Below are 14,799 nucleotides of genomic sequence, written 5' to 3' on the forward strand. Positions count from 1 at the left end.
ACCATGAGAGGAGTTTTTCCACTGAAGAAGGAGGAAGGGGGGTGCAGGTGGATGGAACAGCATGTGCAAAAGCACAGAGTCATGGAAAAGCAGAGAGAAGAGCAAGGTGACCAGTGGGCCTGTGGTGTGGAAGGTGCAGGTGGAAATGGAGTGAGTGGAGGCTGAAGATTAAGAGAAGACTGGATCCCAAAGGGTGTGAATGCCAGGGAAAGTGCTTGGGTTTTAGTATGATACCATCAGACCCCCTGGGGAGACAGCCAGGAAGTGACGTGGTCAGAGTGGCCATCTGGCGAGACCACACCAGCAAGGCTGGGGCAGGGAGGCCAGCGGACGACTGAGGCTGTTAGGTGGTGTGAGGTGGTGATAATCAGAGCCAGGCAGTGGTCTGTGCTTGGGGTTGGGAGGTAAGAATACGCGTGAGAAGGATGTGATGACTGGCCAGGTGGGGAGAGCATTCAGAAGAGTCTGCAGTGATGCCTGGGTTCCTGTTGTGGGAAGCTGGGTAGATGGAGAAACCGCTGATTCTCCTCCTCTTAAGGGTCCCCACGTGATCTCAGCACAGATACTCTCCCTGGGAAACGGAGGTAGTCGCTCAGTCCTCCAATCGGGAGAGGAGGTTTTATAGCCTTATAATTAAAAACATTAAGTTGGCAATATAGGCTCGTTATACGAATCATAAGAGCAGTGTGATGTCCATTGCTAACCCTACTTCCCCTATTCTGAGTATCTGGAGGATTACACTTCCCCTCACCCCTGGGATGGCTAATTTTATATATTAACTTGACTGGGCCATGGGGTACCCAGATATCTGGCCAAACATTATTTCTGGGTATGTTTGTAAGGGTGTTTCTGGAAGAAATTCATATTTGTGTTGGTGGGCTTCACCCAACCTGTGAAGGGCTTGAATAGAACAAAAAGTAACAGAAAGAGAGTATTTTCTCCCTCTGCCTGATTGCTGGAGCTGGGGCCTTGTTCTTCTCCTGCCTTCAGACTGGGGCTCACACCATTGGCTCTCCTGGTTCTCAGGACTTTGGACTCAGACTAGAAACATACCATCAGCTTTCCTGGGGCTCCAGCTTGCAGACAAAATATTGCGGAACTTCTCAGCTTCCATAATAGCACGAGCCAATTATTATAATAAACCTCTTTAGACAGATAAATAGATATAGATGCAGACAGATATCTATGTATCTCCTATTGGTTCTGTTTCTCTAGAGAACCCTGACCAATGCACCCTTAAAGTGGGGCATGGGCCTATGACTCACAGGGCTGCTGTTCTAAAACTGGCCTGTCTCACACAAAGGGTGACAGCAATACCATGTGAGGATTCTCATCTTTATCTGGAGTGTCTGGAGGGCTGTCACTTCAGACTGGTCCCACTGCCCAGGTCCCCCTTCCCAGCTTGGCAAAGACTGATCTGTGTGGGGTGGAGGGCTCTGGACTGTTGCTTCTGGGGCTTCTGAGTCAGGCAGCAGCACCACCTGCTGGAGATATGAATCCCTCTGCATCTCTTGCTGCCTGGTGGCGGGGAGGGAAGGGGCCAGGCAAGCTCTGGGACTTAGCCCTGAGGCCCTCAAAGATTTGAAGTATGTGCCTACAGGGCATGAGTGGAGAGACCCCATCATTCCCACATTTATTCACAGCATGGTTAAGAGCTCCAGACCCGGGCTCTGACAGACCTGGGCTCTGACAGACCTGGGCTCTGACAGACCTGGGTGCAGTTCCTAGCTGGACCATTTTCTAGCTGTGGAACCCTGAGCTACCCCCGAGCCTCAGGTGCCTCATCTGTAAAACGAGTGTGATCATAACACCTACCTCATGGATGTGGTGAGGGTCAACCTGGTAATGACCACATAACACACCTCAAAAAGGCCTTCCCAGACTATGCCCTCCTGAGAGTTCCCCCATCTCCCTCCAAGCCATTTTTATCCTTTTACTTTGCCTTGTTTTTTTCATTATATATATATAGCACGTACCACCATCTGACATTTTAATATTCCTTGTTCACTATCTTTCCCACAAAATGACATGTCTGTCATGGTAAAGACTCCGTTCACTGCTGTGTCCCAAGAGCCTCCTGCAGGGCTGGGTACATCGCATAGCTCAACAAAAATATTCATGGGTTGAAACACACTTTGTATTTTAACACTAAGTATTCAGTAAACATTACTGTTACTGTGATTATGCATTCATTTATGCATTTATGCATTTATTCATTTGCTCATCTCTTAGTTGATTCACTCACTCACATATATATATTTTTAATCGTGGTAAAACATATATAACACAAAACTTACCATTTTAACCATTATTTTCTATTTTTTTATTGGAGTATAATTGCTTTACATTGTTGTGTTAGTTTCTGCTATGCAATGAAGTGAATGAGCTATTATGTATACATATCTCCCATCCCTCTTGGACCTCCATCCACGCCCCCATCCCACCCATCTAGGTCATCACAGAGCACAGAGCTGAGCTCCCTGTGCTATACAGCAAGTTCCCACTAGCTATCTATTTTACACATGGTAGTGTATTTATGTTAAACCTAATCTCCCAATTCGTCCCACCTTCCCCTTCCCTGCCATGTCCACGCGTCCATTCTCTACGTCTGCATCTCTATTCCTGCCTGCAAATAGGTTCATCTGTACCATTTTTCTATATTCCACATATATGCGTTGATATACAATATTTGTTCTTCTCTTTCTGACTTACTTCAGTCTGTATGACAGACTCTAGGTCCATCTGCATCTCTACAAATGACCCAATTTTGTTCCTTTTTATGGCTGAGTAATATTCCATTATATATGTGTACCACATCTTCTTTATCCATTCATCTGTCGATGGACACTTAGGTTGCTTCCATGTCCTTCCTATTGTAAATAGTGCAGCAATGAACATTGTGGTACATGACTCTTTTTGAATTATGGTTTTCTCTGGGTATATGCCCAGTAGTGGGATTGCTGGGTCATATGGTAATTCTATTTTTAGTTTTTTAAAGAACCTCCATACTGTTCTCCACAGTGGCTGTATCAATTTACATTCCCACCAACAGTACAAGAGGGTTCCCTTTTCTCCACACCCTCTCCAGCATTTATTGTTTGTAGATATTTTAGTGATGGCCATTCTGACCTGTGAGGTGATACCTCACTGTAGTTGTGATTTGCATTTCTCTAATAATTAGTGATGTTGAGCATCTTTTCATGTGCCTCTTGGCCATGTGTATGTCTTCTTTGGAGAAATGTCTATTTAGATCTTCCGCCCATTTTTTTTATTGTATTTTTTGTTGTTTTGATATTGAACTGCATAAGCTGTTTGTACATTTTGGAGATTAATCCTTTGTCCGTTGCTTTATTTGCAAATATTGGGGTGGCCAAAAAGTACCTTTGGTTTTTAAGTAAAAATAAAAGACACATTATTTATTTATTAATTTATTATTATTATTATTAATTTATTTATTTATTTTTGGTGATATGTGGGCCTCTCACGTTGTGGCCTCTCCCGTTGCAGAGCACAGGCTCCAGACGCACAGGCTCAGTGGCCACGGCTCAGCGTGTCCATGGCTCATGGACACAGCACAAACCCTTGTCCCCTGCACCGGCAGGCAGACCCTCAACCACTGCGCCACCAGGGAAGCCCAAAAGACACATTTTTAATTTTCACCAAGAAGTTTATTGAATAACGTATTCACCCTTTTGTTCCACTACCTTCTGTCATCTTTCATGCAACTTCATAATTCCATCTTCCCAAAATTTTTATCTTTTTGAGCAAAGAACTGTTCCAGGTGCCTTTTATAGTCTTCCAGTGAATTGAAATTTTTTCCATTAAGAGAATTTGGTAAAGACCAAAATAAGTGGAAATCCGAAGGTCAATGTCTGGTGAGTAAGATGGATGAATCAGAACTTCCCAGCCGAGCTGTAACAGATTTTGCCCGGTCATCAAAGAAACACACGGTATTGCGTTATCCTGATGGAAGATTATGCGTTTTCCGTTGATTAATTCTGGACACTTTTCATCGAGTGCTGCTTTCATTTGGTCTAATTGGGAGCAGTACTTGTTGGAATTAATCGTTTGGTTTTCCGGAAGGAGCTCATAATACAGGACTCCCTTCTAATCCCACCACTTACACAACATCACCTTCTTTGGATGAAGACCAGCATTTGGTGTGGTTGGTGGTGGTTCATTTCACTTGCCCCACGATCTCTTTCATTCCTCATTATTGTACAGCATCCACTTTTCATCATGTGTCACAATTTGTCTTAAAAATGAAATGTTTTCATTATGTTTAAATAAAGAATCGCATGTAGAAATACGGCCAAGAAGGTTTTTTTTGCTTAACCTAAACATCAAAGCGATGAACATAACCAAGCTGGTGCAAATGATTTTCAACACTTGATTTGTATATTTTGAGTATGTTGGCTATCTCCCGCGTGGTATAACGTTGATTGTTCTCAATGTCTCAATTTGATCGCTATCAACTTCAACTGGTCTACCCGACTGTGGAGCATCATCCAGCGGGAAATCTCCAGCATGAAACTTTGCAGACCACTTCTGACACGTCTGATCAGTCACAGCACCTTCTCCATACACTGCACAAATCTCGGCTGTGTTTTTACCTTTCCTGAAATAATGAAACACAATACACTGAAAATGTTGCTTTTTTAATTCCATTTTCAATATTAAAATGGCTACACAAAAATTCACCAATTTTGGTAAATCTTTGTTTAAATGCACGCTGATATGACAGCTGTCACATACAATCTAACAAAATTGTTTCAAATGAAGTTAAAGACAACTAAGTGCTACTAGAGCCATCTTACGGAAAAAACCAAACAAACCTTTTGACCAACCCAATATTTTCTCCCATTCTGGGGGCTATCTTTTTGTCTTGTTTATGGTTTCCTTTGATGTGCAAAAGCTTTGAAGTTTCATTAGGCCCCATTTGCTTATTTTTGTTTTTATTTTCATTACTCTAGGAGGTGGGTCAAAAAAGATCTTCGTGTGATTAATGTCAGAGAGCGTTTTTCCTATGTTTTCCTCTAAGAGTTTTACAGTGGCTGGCCTTACATTTACGTCTTTAATCCATTTTGAGTTTATTTTTGTGTATGGTGTTAGGGAGTGTTCTAATTTCATTCTTTCACATGTAGCTGTCCAGTTTTCCCAGCACCACTTATTGAAGAGACTGTCTTTTCTCCATTGTATATCCTTGCCTCCTTTGTCATAGATTAGTTGACCACAAGTGTGTGGGTTTATCTCTGGGCTTTCTATCCTGTTCCATTGATCTGTATTTCTGTTTTTTGTGCCAGTACCATATTGTCTTGATTACTGTAGCTATGTAGTACAGACTGAAGTCGGGGAGCATGATTCCTCCAGCTCCATTTTCTTCCCTCAAGGTTGCTTTGGCTATTCAGAGTCTTTTGTGTTTCCATACAAATTGTAAAATTTTTTGTCTAATTCTCTGAAAAATGCCATTGGTAATTTGGTAGGGATTGCACTCAATCTGTAGATTGCTTTGGGTAGTATGGTCATTTTGACAATATTGATTCTTCTAATCCAAGAACATGGTATATCTCTCCATCTGTTTGCATCATCTTTGACTTCTTTCATCAGTGTTTTATAGTTTTCTGAGTACAGTTCTTTTGCCTCCTTAGGTAGGTTTATTCCTAGGTATTTTATTCTTTTTGTTGTGATGGCAAATGTGATTGTTTTCTTAATTTCTCTTTCTGATCTTTTGTTGTTAATGTATAGGAACGCAAGAGATTTCTGTGCATTCATTTCATATCCTGCCACTTAACCATATTCACTGATTAGCTCTAGTAGTTTTCTGGAGGCATCTTTAGGATTTTCTATGTACAGTATCATGTCATCTGCAAATGACATGATAGTTTTACTTCTTCTTTTCCAATTTGGATTCCTTTTATTTTTCTTCTGATTGCCGTGGCTAGGACTTCTAAAACTATGTTGAATAAGAGTGGAGAGAGTGGACATCCTTGTCTTGTTCCTGACCTTAGAGGAAATGCTTTCAGTTTTTCACCATTGAGAGTGATGCTTGCTGTGGGGTTGTCATATACGGCCTTTATCATGTTGAGGTAGGTTCCCTCTATGCCTACTTTCTGGAGAGTCGGTGTTGAGTTTTGTCAAAAGCTTTTTGTGCATCTGAGATGATCATATGGTTTTTATTCTTTAATTTTTTAAGTGTGCAGGTACATTCACACTGCTGTGCAACCATCACCACCCACCATCCATCTCCAGAACTTTCTCATCTTCCCAAACTGAAATTCTGTCCCCATTAAACACCAACTCCCCATCCCCCACCCCCAGGCCCTGGAAACCACCATTTTACTTTCTGTCTCTATGATTTTGGATACTCTAGGGACCTCATACAAGAGGAATCACCGTTTTATCTTTCTGTCACATGTATTTCTGAGTCCCTACTACATACACAGGAAGTGGTTCTTGTAGTGTTACAGTAAGGGTTGGATGAGATCAATGCAGGTAAACCACCTGGAACAGGGCCCGTCACAGGAGCTGTGAGGTGCTGCAGCCTGGGCAGGGAATTAATTCTCAGACTCCTGTCTCTTTTCCTCTGTGGCTGCTATACTCAGCACGGACACCATGTGGCAGCCTCTCGCCATGAAGAGGCCTTCGGCTGCTGCCTTTAGGGGAGCAGAGATGCTGGCAGAAGAGGGGGCCTGTCTGGGGCTCCAGGGGCAGCAGGAAGTGGTTAAGAAGAAGATTCCAGGGGGTGGGATACAGGGGCCTATGTCCTTCAGGGTTTGAATCCAGTGCAGATGGGTGGCAAGGCCCCAACAAGGAGCAGGCAGAGGAGAAGAGAGAAAGGGGCAGCATTTATAGGGGAAAGTGCACGGGCTGGCACGGGACACATGTGGGCTCAAGCCCAGCTCAGCCACTTTTCTGCTGTGTGGTGTTGGGTGAGTCTCTTCACCTCTTTGAGTCTCCACTTCAGCATCTGTAAAATAGGTCTCCTGATAAGACCCTCTGCAGGGTGGTCAGGAAAAGTGAAAACACAGCAAGTGTTACTTGTTTATTGGCATTTATTTGTGTTTACTGATGTGGAGGAGAGAAAGTTTCTCTCTGTGACCATCGCAGAGCCAGGAGGTGAGGGGAATCTTTATTCCTCTTCCTGCCGTTCACACTAAAGGTCACCCTGTTCCCTACTTACTAAGTTCTCACTGCCCGCCAGCCCCTGAGCCCGGTGTTTGGCCACCCTGGGAGGTCAGCAGTTCTCTAAACCACTTTATAGCCTGTGGCTCCGGAGACTCTCCTGCCTGCTTCTCAGCCCCAGCTGCTTCTGCAAGCTCTTTTTCTTTCCAAGCAAGAGTGACCAGGCAGGAGTGGTCATATCCCCATTTTACAGATTCCTTGCTAATCTCAGAAACTAGTGTTTATTGCCCACAAGAAGTCTGATTTAAGAACCAGACACAAAAACTCACATATGGTATGATTCCATTTATATGAAATGTCCAGAGACGGTACATCCATAGAGACAGAAAGTAGGTTAGTGCTTACCAGGGCCTGGGGGAGGGGAGGATGAGGAGAAACTGTTTAGTGGGGTTTTATTTTGGAGTGACGAAATGTTTTGGAACAAGATAGAGGTGGTTGTATAACGTTGTGAATGGACTGAACATCACTGAATTGTTCTCTATAAAATGGTTGATTTTTTGGTAATTTCACCTCAATTTTAAAAAAAAGAAGTCTGATTTAGGAATATGTTACTGTTATTGTGACTATCAAAGATAAGGCTGGTGGGCAGGTGCAGTGGCCTTCCAAACCTTGAAATCCAAGACTAGAGCTTTACTCCCTCTAATAATTGAGGAAGGACCAGCATTCATCTGTCTATGTGTCCACCAGCCTTCCAATCATTCATGTATCCACCCTCTCACCTACTCATCCACAATTTATGATTAATCTATCTATACTCTTATTATTCATCCACCAATATATCATCCTCTCTTGCCACTCAGCTACTTGTCTGTTCATCCACCTACCCATCTATCCATCCATCCATCCACGCATCAATCCATCCATCCACCCATTCATCCACTCAGCAACCCATCTACCCAATCATCCACCAACCGCCCATTCATCCATCCATCCATCCATCCACTCATTCACCCATCCATCAGACCTTAAGTACCTTCTCAGTTCCAGGCACCCTTATTTTAATGACAAGCAGCCCCAATTAGTCCCTAACCTCAAGGAGTTCCCTAAGCCCAATGGATGAGACATATTTTTAAGCAATTACAACAGAGTACGATAAATGCTCAAGGAGGGAAGCTGAGAAGATGTGGAAACCCTTAGCAGGAGCAGCTAACTCAGCTTGGAGTTAGGGGAGTGTTAGGGAGGGCTTCCCCAAGTGCAGCAGTTTTCAGGAGGGGTGGGGTGGAGGAGGAGCAGGAAAGGAGCTTCCTGCAGAGGGAACTGCACAGTCGAGTGTGGAGGTGAGACAGCACGGCAAAGGAATGTTCAGGGAGCTCGGAGTTAGTTAACAGTGGACGTGAGGGAGGGCAGTGACCAGAAAGGACGGAAGAGGGACCCCAGCCCCAGACCAGGTGGATGTGGGCTCCCCGGGTCATGGCAAAGAGTCTGGGCTTCATAGGGAGGGATGGAGGGAGATGGGGAGCCTTGGAAGGTTTTAGGCAAGAGAGTGACAATATTAAATCAGATCTGCATCCTAGACAGATCCCTCTGCTGCAGCTGGAGGCTGGGTTGGAGGGAGCGGGACTCGAGGAAGGTGGGTAAGAGCCAGACGAGGGGGTCCTGGGCTGCCTAGTTGTCTGTGGAAGTGACCGGACTGCAGTAGCCAGTGTTGTGGGGTTCTCACTCGCTGCCTCCCAGCCCCAGCTGCCCTCAGCAGGCCCCCATTCCCTCCTCTGAGCCCAGCTGACTGGGCCCCTGCTGAGATCTCAAGTGATGGGAGCCTGATGCTTCATCACTTTGCAGGAAGTGGTGGTTACGGGGTCCAGGGTTTTGCCTCTGGCTGTTCTGCGGACTCAGAACCACTGAGAGGGGCAGAGAGTGGAGGAGGGAGAGGGGCAGAGAGTGGAGGAGGGAGGAGGATCCCCTTCCAGGGGCAGGGGTCCAGGATCTACAGGGGACAGGCCCTTCTTCTGGTGGCCATACCCTCCCCACCCCATGTCACAACCCTGCACAGGGGCTGTTCCTGCAATGCCTCTTACTCTATTGCCTCCTTGAGAAGGGGCAGGGATCCCATTTCACAGACAAGGAAATGGAGGCACAGAGAGGCTGAGTGACTTGCCCAAAGGCACACACTGAGAAAGCAGCCCCATGGAGGCTTGAACACACGTGCCTGACCCCTGAGCCTCCGCCCTTTCAACTCTTATAGCCACTCCCTTAATATCTGTCATCTTAAAAAAACTGCTACAAAGTACAATGCATGCCTAATTTCCACATCCACACGTCCACACTGAGAAGCAGAATAAACTGAGGACCCAGCGTGCAGGCCAGGAGCCCTGGGGCCTGGCCCTGAATCCTGCTCCTCTCCTTACCAGAAGAGCTGTGTGACCTTGGGCAGGCTCCCTAGCCTCCCTGTGCCTCTGTGTTTTCATTTGCCAAACGGGATAATGAAAGTGACTACCAGGTGAGATATCGGGATGGACCAATGAATTAGCTTGTATAAATGTTTTAGTAACAGTTAACATTTATTGAGTGCAGGTCATGTACCAGGCACTGTTCTTACAGTTCACACATATTTATTAATTTAATTCTCACAACAGCCTTATGAGACAGGACTCACTATTAACCCTATTTTACAGATGAGGAAACAGAGGCCCAGAGAGGTGGATCACTTTGCCCTCGGTCATACAGCTAGGGAGAGCAGAGGCTGAGCTCTTCAGGCCGTTCTCTCACTGGTGCACCCTGAGGGACAACCATGTTCAATAACTGCTGGCCACAATGACTGCACCCGTCTCCACCACCAGCACCAGCATCACCCACCATCACCTGAACCTCAGCCCTGCTGCCAGGCCTCTGGGGAGATGGCTCAAGAGAAGGGACAAACATGGGCAGGGAGGGTCCTTCCTCCCCTTCATTTTGTCTGAGTAGACAACCCAACCCGAGAAGCCAGGCCGGCCAGCAAGGGGGGCAAGGAGAGCAGGAGAAGGAGCAAGGAGGTCTGGAGACACAGAGCCCCTGTTCGCCCCTGTGGCCCACACCACATTCTCCCGCCTCCCCTACACTACTAACAGCTAGTAGTCACAGTAATCTCATCTGCGGGGAGGGGCCCTCTCGGGGGGTCCTGGGTTCTGAGATCAGCCACCCTTCCTCACTGCAATTAGAAGACCCCAGTCCTGCAGGGGCCTCAGGAGGGAGCTGCAGGGATAGGAGGTGGCTCCCTCCCCACAGCCCAGCTCCCTCCGACCTCCACCCCAGCCTGCCCTGCCCTCCCTCACCGTTCAGCACACAGGGGTTTCAGAGCCACCCTGATTCTCACTTTAGTTAAAAGGAAATGTCCTCTCCAGAGTTGTTGGTATGGTTTTTCTTTTCCTCCTTGGCACATTGGCTCAGCCTCCGAGCCGGAGCCTGGTGCCTGGTTAATTGAAAGTTACACATGAGCAAGGACACAGCCCTCTTGGGAGGGAAGGAGGAGAGACACAAGCTGGTGTTGGCATTTTTCCTGCAGGGAGAAGCGACCAGGGGCCGGGGGGCAGAAGGCGAGCAGGGGTCTGGAGACGCCAAACCCGCCCCCCCTCAGAGCAGGCCCCCTCCAGCTGCTGCAGACCCTGTGGAAGCCCCAGACACCAAACATATCCCAACTCTAAATAATGCCTGTGCTCACTTTCTACAGAAAAAAATGACAAAACAGAGCAAGATAAAGAGACCAGAATGCTCTAGTCCTCCCACCAGCTGGAGATAATTGTTGCAAACACCTGGGTATGTACAGCCTTCCAGAACTTCTGGACACTTTGCCTAAACAAATCATTTTATTGCCTTCCCCCTCTTGATTATATAAGTGATAGATGCTCATCGTAAACAGCTTAGAAAATAAGTTTTAAAAGCATACAAAAAGTTTTAACCACTTACCCATAAAGGCACACCAAGAGACTGTGTATAGAGAAGAGTGTAGAAAATGTGGGCTCTGGAGTCAGACAATCTTGGCCTTGATGAGAAACTTAATTTCTTGTGCCTCAATGGTCCCACCTGTGGAATGGGAATCATAAAAGGCCATCTCAGGGGTTGTTATGAAGGGGAATGAGATCAATGCATATCCTGCCTTGCCCTGCTCAGTAAATTTAGCCAGTATTGCTGCATACAGTGTTAACCTTTGGGGAGATTTCCTTCCAGGCATACAATACAATACAATACAACCCAACCCAACCCAACTGAATACAATGTGAATGACACTATGTATGTATAATTTTGTATCCTACTTATTTTACTCATCATTGAATTTTCGACACTTTCAGAAAAATGACACTGACTTTTCTTTTACCACATCACTTCTAATGGCTGGGTCATGTTTCGTGGGCTGGGAGTGCCATCATTTATCCCACAAACCCTATTGCTGAACTAATGGGTGAATTCCTTTCTTCTGTTGTTGTTATATATAATACTGTAATGAAAAACTTTTAATACAAATTTTGCCCAGCATTGCTGAGTATTTTCTAAGAGATTCCTAGAAGTGGAATTGCTGAGTCAAAAAGAATGAGAGGGGCTTCCCTGGTGGCACAGTGGTTGGGAGTCTGCCTGCCGATGCAGGGGACACGGGTTCGTGCCCTGGTCCGGGAAGATCCCACATGCCATGGAGCGGCTGGGCCCATGAGCCATGCCCTCTGGGCCTGTGTGTCCGGAGCCTGTGCTCCGCAACAGGAGAGGCCACAGCGGTGAGAGGCCTGCGTACCACCAAAAAAAAAAGAAAAGAGAATTCTTACTCTATTGCCAAATTATGTTCAGAAAGTTTTAAAAAAATCAATTTAGGTATCTGTCCTACATCTATAAATGTGTTCATTTCCCTGCACCCTTGCTGATACTGCCATTTATGTTTTTGTTTTAATTTTGCAGATTTAATGGATGAGGAAGATTCCCTATAGAAGCTTTTTTAGTTACTAGGTGAAAAGATGAGTATCTTGGTATTTGGTGTTGAGTGTTTGGTAGCTAACAGAGCAAGTGTCTCATCTCTCTGCGCTTCTGGTCCCTTAAGTGTAAACTGGGGATAATAATAATGTCTAAAAAAAAAAAAAAAATGTCTATTTCATAGGGTTGTTGTGAAGATAAAATGAGTTAATACATATAAACCTGCTAGAGTTCTTCTTGATAAATGTCAAATAAACCTCAGCAAGTATCATTATCTTTGTTGCTGTTGCTGCCAAATTTCACAGGCATAATTCAGGGCCTGTCTGCTAAAGGAAAGAACACTGTGTGATTTTGTGTAGGTCTCATGTCCTCTCTGGTCCTCAGTTTCGCAATCTGTCAAGTGGGGCTGAGAATGCCTGCCTTGTCCATCTTGGAGGGTTGTTGGAAGAAATCAATGAGGGTTTCCCTCTCAGAGGGCTGGGCACATGTGAGGGTTTACGGCCTCTCTTCTTGCTTTATGGGCCTCATATTCCAAAAAGAGGTGCAGACAGTCCAGGAAGTCTGCCTGGAGGAAGGGCACCAAAGCCAAGACTTGAAAGAGAAGCTGGAGTCAGCCAGCTGGACATAAGGAGGAGGGGGCTGCAAGCAGAGCAAACAGCATGTGCAAAGGCCGAAGGTTAGAAGAGCCTCAGGAGGTGGGGGAAGCGGATGGCGAGAGAGAGGATGGGAGTCTGAAAATGCGACTTGTGACTGAACACTTGATCATTTCAGTCTTGGGCTGTTACAAACAGTGCTTCTATGAACATTCTTATACACACCTTTGAGTGAACATGAGCATGCATTTCTGTTCTACCTAGGATAAAAATGGTTGGGTCATAGAGTATGCATATATTCAGCTTTAGTTGATACTCAGGCTTCATTTTTTAAAACATTTTGCTGTGAAAAATTTCAAACATACAGAAAAGCTGAAAGAATAGTATAGTGAGCACCCATATACCACCACCTAGTTCTATCATTAACATTTTATTATACTTGTTTTATCATATCTCCATCAATCCATCCATCTTCCATCCATTCATCCCTTTTTTTTTTTTCCCCAGCATCTACATATTTTCAAGAACCAAAAAATTCCCCTACCTCTCTCACCATCTGGCTCCTCACATCTCATTGGCCATAACTGCTCCCATGCCTATGACTCTACCAATCACTGTCCAGGAGAACAGAAATCACATGATTGACATAGACCAATCAAGATTTACCCTCTGGAGTTGGGGAATAGGATCAGGGTTTGGTACTGAGGAAGAAGGGGGGAAATGGCTGTTGGTTCACTGTCTCCAGACACCACCTTTGCAGACAGAAAAATGGGCTGCGTGGGAGCTAAGCATCCCCCAAGGAAGGGAGCGTCCCATACGGCTGAGAGCTGGGCGCCTCCACTTGGCCGCCTTGCCTCATTTACTCCTAGTTGTGACCCCCTTGGGTCTTGGCAGGCCTTGGGGGCCCTGGAAGCAGGAGACAGATCTGCTTCTTCCATCAGGGTAGGGGAGAAGCAGGAATACTGGTCTAGCTGAGTTGGAGCTGAGCTGCCATCAGGGACCTCCCATCCCTAGGTTCTGTTGACTGGAAAAAAAAAAAAGCACAACCTATAAGTTGAGGATTCTGTTTCATTTGGGGCATTACTGAGGACTTAAGCCTGAGATAGCCTCTCAGATAGCTCTCGGGGACTGTTCTGAAGAGTTAAGTGAGAAGTCAGGATATACAGTAGTTTAAAAAAAAAAACAACCCAGGTAGTTAAACATCAAAAGATGACTGCTAATTAAAGAAAACCCAGACATCTCAGGTTAATGAATTTAGCGCTTTTCTATCTATGGGAAGATGCAAGAGTCTGGGCCTGGTGAAATTATTCCTTTGATATGAACCTTAACTAGATAGGCCCAGTATCCTTTCTTCATTCTGAATCCCATGTGCACCATTGGCGTGGCTGCAGTGGCTGAAGGCTTGATGGCCACAACACCCTTTGTTTACTAAAATGGAAGGTGACATTCTTTATCCACAGCTCCAACCTTGGGGTGCTGTGTCAACCTGGAAGAGGCCAGGTCTGAGTGAAGAGGCCTGCCCCCCAGTTCAGAACCATGCTTGGCACATAGCAAGTGCTCAATAAATATGCCATTAAATCAATTTTTAAAAAGATTTGATTCTAGGCTTTGGGCAAATTACTAATCCTCCCCAGGCCTCAGCTTCCTCATCATGAAAATGGGAAAGTAAAGAAAAAGGAGAAAGATTGATAGAGCAACCCCTGTCCTACCCTTACATAGCTTCCTGCCCCAGGCCTGCACACAGTACTTGTCAACCCCTCCCATCCTTTCTCTATAAAGGACTGGAGAGAAAGGGCTTCTAGAACCCTGGACCTCCAAGGGCACCCCAGCCAGTAGCACCAGCAGCATCTGGGACCCATCCCAGGCTTCCAGAATCAGGTGATGACCATGCTCATGTTGGAGGAACACTGATTTCCCAGGCAAAGCGGATGCTGCTGGTCCAGGGACTGCACTCTGACAACCACTCAGCCCTGGCTGCATGTTAGAATCACCAGGGGCTTTAAAAAGTCGGAAGCCTCAGCCTCCCCACTAGAGATTCTGAGTTAATTGACCCAAGATGGGGCCTGCCAAGATATTTTAAAAGCTCCTCAGGTGATTCCAACATGTAGCCAGGGTTGAGAACCATTGCTTTAAACGATTTGGGGGAATGTTGTCA

The 14,799-nt window shown here is 45.7% G+C and overlaps 1 long non-coding RNA gene across 1 annotated transcript in view; it reads right to left on the reverse strand.

Annotated features, from left to right (window-relative positions):
• Positions 1-14,799, reverse strand: part of LOC132598079 (uncharacterized) — a 36,122-nt gene that overhangs the window by 14,819 nt on the left and 6,504 nt on the right. Inside the window, exon 2 of the long non-coding RNA XR_009565738.1 lies at positions 11,062-11,178. This is a non-coding gene — a long non-coding RNA (uncharacterized lncRNA). The remainder of the gene's footprint in view (positions 1-11,061; positions 11,179-14,799) is intronic.

Source organism: Globicephala melas, chromosome 11 (assembly GCF_963455315.2).
Source record: "Globicephala melas chromosome 11, mGloMel1.2, whole genome shotgun sequence".
NCBI classification, from domain to species: domain Eukaryota; kingdom Metazoa; phylum Chordata; class Mammalia; order Artiodactyla; family Delphinidae; genus Globicephala; species Globicephala melas.